Here is a 7,198-nt window from a genome sequence, read left to right on the forward strand (position 1 = left end):
CACAGCGTTTAAACTTACACCTGATCAGGTCCTGAGGACATCCACATTTATGCATTTCAAGACCTCCAGCATTTCCTCCTCCATAATATGAACATTTTGCAAGATGTCAGCATCTATTTCACTATATCATCCATGTCCTTCTCCACAGTAAATACTGATGGAAAATATTCGTTTAGTATATCCCCTACCTCCTGCTGATCCACACCTCGGCCGTCTTGCTGATGTTTGAAAGATACTCAACTCTTCCTAGTTACCGTTTTGTCCTTAATGTATTTGTAAAACCACTTTGGTTTCTCCTTAACCCTGTTTGCCAAAGCTATCTCATATCCCCTTTTTGTCCTCCTCATTTCCCTCTTAAGTATACTCCTACTGTCTCTTGTAAGAATTCATTTGATCTACCCTGTCTATACCTGACATATGCTTTCTTCTATTTTTTAACTAAGCCCTCAATTTCTCTGATCAGCCAGCATTCACTACACGTACCAGCCTTTTCTTTCACCCAAACATGAATATACTTTCTCTGGACTCTCGTTATCTCACTTCTGAAGGCATCCCATTTTCCAGTCGTCCCTTCACCTGTGAGCTTCTGCCCCAATCAGCTTTTGAGAGTTCTTGCCAAACACCATCAAATGTAGAAATTCAAACTTTCACATCACTATTTTAAAACTAATAGAATTATGGACGCTTGCCCCAATGTGCTCCCCTGTCACCTCCTTCTTATTTCCGAAGAGTAGGTCAAGTTTTGCTCCTTCTCTCGTAGGTTCATCTACGTACTGAATCAGAAAATTTTCCTGTACATACTTAACAAATTGCTCTCCATCTAAACCGTTAACACTAAGGCAGTCCCAGTCTATGCTTGGAAAGATAAAATCACCTACTGTTAAAACCCTATTATTCTTACAGGTGACTGAAATCTGCTTACAAACTCGTTTCTCAATTTCCCGCTGACTATTAGGGGGTCAACGATACAATCCCAATAATATGATCATTACATAGAACATAGAACAATACAGCACAGAACAGGCCATTCGGCCCACGATGTTGTGCCGAGCATTTGTCCTAGCTTAAGCACCTATCCATGTACCTATCCAATTGCCGCTTAAAGGTCACCAATGATTCTGACTCTGCCACTCCCACAGGCAGCGCATTCCATGCCCCCACCACTCTCTGGGTAAAGACCCTACCCCTGACATCTCCCCTATACCTTCCACCCTTCACCTTAAATTTATGTCCCCTTGTAACACTCTGTTGTACCCGGGGGAAAAGTCTCTGACTGTCTACTCTATCTATTCCTCTGATCATCTTATAAACCTCTATCAAGTCACCCCTCATCCTTCGCCGTTCCAATGAGAAAAGGCCGAGCACTTTCAACCTATCCTCATACGACCTATTCTCCATTCCAGGCAACATCCTGGTAAATCTCCTCTGCACCCTCTCCAAAACTTTCACATCTTTCCTAAAGTGAGGCGACCAAAACTGCACACAGTACACCAAATGTGGCCTTACCATGGTCCTGTACAGCTGCAACATCACCTCACGACTCTTGAATTCAATTCCTCTGCTAATGAACGCTAATACACCATAGGCCTTCTTACAAGCTCTGTTCACCTGAGTGACAACATTCAAAGAGCTATGAACATATACCCCAAGATCCCTCTGCTCCTCCACCTTACTAAGAACCCTAGTGTTAACCCTGTATTCCGCATTCTTATTTGTCCTTCCAAAATGGACAACCTCACACTTGACGGGGTTGAACTCCATCCGCCACTCCTCAGCCCAGCTCTGCATCATATCTGAGTCTCTTTGCAGCCGACAACAGCCCTCCTCACTATCCACAATTCCACCAATCTTCATATCGTCTGCAAATTTACTGACCCACCCTTCGATTCCCTCTTCCAAGTCATTAATAAATATTACAAACAGCAGAGGACCCAGAACTGATTCCTGCGGAACTTCACTTGTAACTGGTCTCCAGGCTGAATATTTACCATCTACCATCACTCTCTGACTTTGACCGGTTAGCCAGTTCTCTATCCAACTGGCCAAATTTCCCACTATCCAATGCCTCCTGACTTTCCACATAAGCCTACCATGGGGAACCTTATCAAATGCCTTGCTAAAATCCATGTACATTACATCAACTACTCTACCCTCATCATTCTTTTCTAATTTCTCAGTTCCACCCAAATATGTTCCCTGCGTGTATTTCTGTGAATATCCTCTCTCAGCACAACTGTCACGCTATCCTTTATCAAAAACGCCACTCTCCCACCTCTCTTGCCTCCCTTTCTGTCTTTCCTGTAGCATTTTCATCCCGGAACATTAAGCTGCCAGTCCTGTCCATCCCTGATCCATGTTTCTGTAATTGCTTTGACACCCGAATCCCATGTTCTTAACCATGCCCTGAGATCATCTGCCTTTCCTGTTAGGCCTCTTACATTGAAATAAATGCAGTTAATTTTTTCAGTCCTACGTTGTACTCTGCTTTGTCCGTGCCTGCCCTTAACTGTTTGACTCCATTCTTTTCTCAACTGTACCAGTTTCAGATTAATCTCTTTCCCCACTAGTTCCCTGGGTCCCACCTTACCAGTTTCAATCATCCCGAGCAGATCGTGTAAATCTCCCTGCCAGTATACTCGTCCCCTTGCAATTCTGGTGTAATCCATCTTTCTTGAACAGGTCGCTTCTACCCCAGAAGAGATTCCAACGATCCAAAACTGTGAATCCTTCTCCCACACATCAGCTCCTTAGCCACATATTCATCTGCACTATCCTCCTATTCCTACCCTCACTAGCTAGTAGCACTGAGAGTAATCCAACTACCCTCGAGACGTCCTTTTAAAATTCCTGCCTAACTATCTATATTCTCCCTTCAGAATCTCATCCTTTTGCCTTCCTATGTCGTTCGTTTCCATCTGTACAAACACCTCCTGCTGCTCCCTCTCCCTTTTGAGAATATTCTGCACCCTCTCTGAGACATCCTTGATCCTGGCAGCAGGGAGCCAACACACCATTCTACTTTTTTCGCTACTGGCCGCAGAAACGCCTGTCTGAGCATCTGATTAGAGTCCCCTAACACAAGGGATGCAAGATAGCGCTTGATATGGTCGACTCCCTGCGTGCAGATCTCAATTCCCTATTTCCTATAATCGTTCTACAATCTTTGAACTGAATACCATACTTTCAAAAAATACAAATAACTGTGTTTTATTGAAACTCACAGACTCTCAAAGCCAGCTCATTGGATGCAGGCAGCAGAACACGTCATGCCCACGACCCATCTGTCTGCCTCAGAAGATAACCAGGTGAGCTATAGCTGTCTACACGAGCGCCAGGCTTGCGGCCTGCCCAAAAATGGAGGGGCCCGAGAGAACTGCCGCAGGAAGGAGAATGGACACAAAACGGTTCTTGTCCCATAAGACGCCCTGCCTGACATGACATCTATCAAAACGTACCTGGAGACAGCCCAAACACTTCTGCAAAAAACGTGGCTGGACCTGGAGCAGCAAATTGGCAGTGACTGAAACCAGGAACGTCTCCACTGGGTCCGAAGCAAACTCCCTCTGGTAAAATACCAAGCATCAACTTACCTGGTACACTGGGTCCTAAGCAGACCCTCTGCAAAAAATAACCACACGAACCTGCAAACCATACAGGGTCCGAGGAAGGATAACTTAACTGGAAGCACAACCCACTCCACAAGACCACCAAAGCATTCAAATATAAGAAAAATGTGAGGAATCGGGTTTAGGGTGTTGGCCTGCTCGTAAGACTGTGACTACGTGATTTCAAGACCCCCCGCCCCCGCCTTTCATAGCTTACTCCTAGCAAACGTACAATCTCTAAAGAACAAGATGGACGAACTTATATCATAGCTCAACTTCCAGAGCGAACCGTGGGACTGCTGCGCACTCTGCTTCACAGAAACCTGCCTTAACCCATCCATTCCCGGCTGCACACTTCAGGCTAATGGTTTTTCTATGCATCGTGTGGACAGTACAGCATCCTCAGGTAAGACAAAGGGTGGATGGGTTTGCTTTTTAATCAATAACTTGTGGTGCACGGGCATTGAAACCCTGGCAGCCATTGCTTCCTAAACCTTGAATTCCTCACCATCAAATGCCGCCCCTTATATCTACCACGGGAATTTACCACTGCTATAGTAACTGCTGTGTACATACCACCACAAGCAAGGGTTGAGGAAGCTCTGGGCCTGCTGTACTCCACCACTGACACCTTGGAGATAGAACATCCCTAGGCCCTGTTTATTGTAACTGGCAATTTCAATCAAGCCAATCAAAGGAAGGCATTGCCTAAGTACCACCAGAACATTACCTGCCCCACGCGGGGCCCGAGCATTTTAGACCACTGCTACACACTGTGAAAGATGCCTCCCGCTCCATCCCCCGCCCTCATTTCTGGAAGTCCGATCACAATACTATGTTTCGTCTCCTGGCTTACAAGCAAAAGCTCAAGCAGGAGAACCCCTAATACGGGTCCAGTGCTGGTTGGAGGAGGCAGATGATCAACTCCGGTGCTGTCTGGATTCGGCTGCTTGGGCCGTGTTCAAACAGTCCGCAGGTACCTTGGAAGAGTATGCCACCACCGCCACAGACTTTATCAGCAAGTGTGTGGAGGACAGCATACCGATGAAGTCAATAAGGGTGTTCCTCAACAGGAAACCCTGCATGAATTACGACATACAGAACCAACAAATAAAAACAGGTTTGAGGCCATTAGCTCAGGAGACCCACTCAAATATAATGAATCTAAGTATGACCTCCGCAGAGCTATTAAGACAGCCAAGAACCATTACCAATCCAAACTAGACACCCGGACAGACAGCCGGCGACTATGGCAAGGGCAGAATGACATCACAGGTTTTTAAAATAGACAGTGCAAGATAGCAGACGATTGCACGTCCCTCCCAGATCGCCTCAACGCCTTCTATGCTCACTTTGAGCGGAATTTCGGAGGAGAATTAACACCTATTCCGACAAGTCCTGACGAACCTATCCCAACAGTCACCACATCAGAGGTCAGATTAGTTTTCCTTCGTGAGAGTCCAAGGAAAGCAATGGGGCCAGACAGAGTACCAGCATGCACTCAAAGCATGCGCAGCTCAACTGGCAGATGTCTTCTTGGACATCTTCAACCTCCCCCTGTAGCAGGTCACTGTCCCTGCCTGTTTCAAGAGGGCCAACATCAACCATGTGATTAAGAAAGCTCATGCAGGATGACTACCTCCCCCCCCCCCTCCCGCCCCGTCAGTGCCCCTCATTATAGCCGTTTAAATTTGGCTTGGGTGGTGGGTAGGTTGTTGGAAACGATTCTGAAAATTAGTATTTATAATCATTTTAAGAGGCAACGAATGCTTAGAGTTAGTATCCATGGCTCTGTGCGATGGCAATTGGGTCTCACAGACATGCCTGAGTTTTTCTTTGAGAAACAGACCAAGGAGATTGATCAGGGCTGAGAAGTAGACATTGTTTACTTGGACTTCAGTAAAACCTTCGACAAGGTTCCACATGGTCGACTAATCGTTAAAGTTCGATCGCATAAGATTCATGGTGAACTTTCCAGTTGGATATAAAATTGGTTTATTGGGAAGAGGCAGAGACTGGTTATGCAAAATCATTTTTCAGACTGGAGGACTGTTACCAGCAGTGTTCCAAAGGGATCTGTGCTTGGTCCACTTCTGTTTGTCATTAATATAGAACATAGATAGAACATAGAAGAATACAGCGCAGTACAGGCCCTTTGGCCCTCGATGTTGCGCCGATCCAAGCCCACCTAACCTATACTAACCCACTATCCTCCATATACCTATCCAATGCCCGCTTAAATGGCCATAAAGAGGGAGAGTCCACCACTGTTACTGGCAGGGCATTCCATGAACTTACGACTCGCTGAGTGAAGAACCTACCCCTAACTTCAGTCCTATATCTACCCCCCCTTAATTTAAAGCTATGCCCCCTTGTAATACCCGACTCCATACGCGGGAAAAGGTTCACACTGTCAACCCTATCTAACCCCCTAATCATCTTGTACACCTCAATCAAGTCACCCCTAAACCTTCTTTTCTCTAATGAAAACAGCCCCAAGTGTCTCAGTCTTTCCTCATACGATCTTCCTTCCATACCAGGCAACATCCTGGTAAACCTCCTCTGCACCCGTTCCAGTGCCTCCACATCCTTCCTATAGTCTGGCGACCAAAACTGCACACAATATTCCAGATGCGGCCGCACCAGAGTCTTATACAACTGCATCATGACCTCAGGACTCCGGAACTCAATTCCTCTACCAATAAAAGCCAGTACGCCATATGCCTTCCTCACCGCACTATTTACCTGGGTGGCAACTTTCAGAGATCTGTGTACATGGACACCAAGATCCCTCTGCTCATCCACACTACCAAGTATCCGACCATTAGCCCAGTACCCCATCTTTTTGTTATTCTTCCCAAAGTGAATCACCTCACACTTAGCTACATTGAATTCCATTTGCCACCTTTCTGCCCAGCTCTGCAGCTTCTCTACATCCTGCTGTAACCTGCCACATCCTTCCTCACTGTCAACAACTCCTCCGACTTTCGTATCATCCGCAAACTTGCTCACCCAACCTTCTAACCCCTCTTCCAGGTCATTTATAAAAATGACAAACAGCAATGGTCCCAAAACTGATCCTTGCGGAACACCGCTAGTGACGGCACTCCATGAAGAAACTTTGCCATCAACTACTACCCTCTGTCTTCTTCCATTCAGCCAATTCCTAATCCAAACCTCCAACTCACCCTCAATGCCATATCTCCGTATTTTCTGCAGTAGCCTACCATGGGGAACCTTATCAAACGCCTTACTAAAATCCATATATACCACATCTACCGCTTTCCCCTCATCAACCTCCTTCGTCACATTTTCAAAGAATTCAATAAGGTTTGTGAGGCACGACCTGCCCTTCACAAAACCATGCTGACTATCCTTGATCACATTATTCCTATCCAGATGTGCATAAATCCTATCCCTTACAATTCTCTCTAAGACTTTGCCCACAACAGAAGTGAGACTCACCGGCCTATAGTTGCTAGGGTTATCCCTACTCCCCTTTTTGAACAAGGGAACCACATTTGCTATCCTCCAGTCTTCTGGCACTACTCCTGTAGACAAAGAGGACATAAAAATCAAGGCCAATGGCTCTG

This window comes from Chiloscyllium plagiosum, unplaced genomic scaffold, assembly GCF_037043375.1.
Source record: "Chiloscyllium plagiosum isolate Xiang-an unplaced genomic scaffold, Cpla_swu_hap1 HiC_scaffold_46, whole genome shotgun sequence".
Classification (NCBI taxonomy): domain Eukaryota; kingdom Metazoa; phylum Chordata; class Chondrichthyes; order Orectolobiformes; family Hemiscylliidae; genus Chiloscyllium; species Chiloscyllium plagiosum.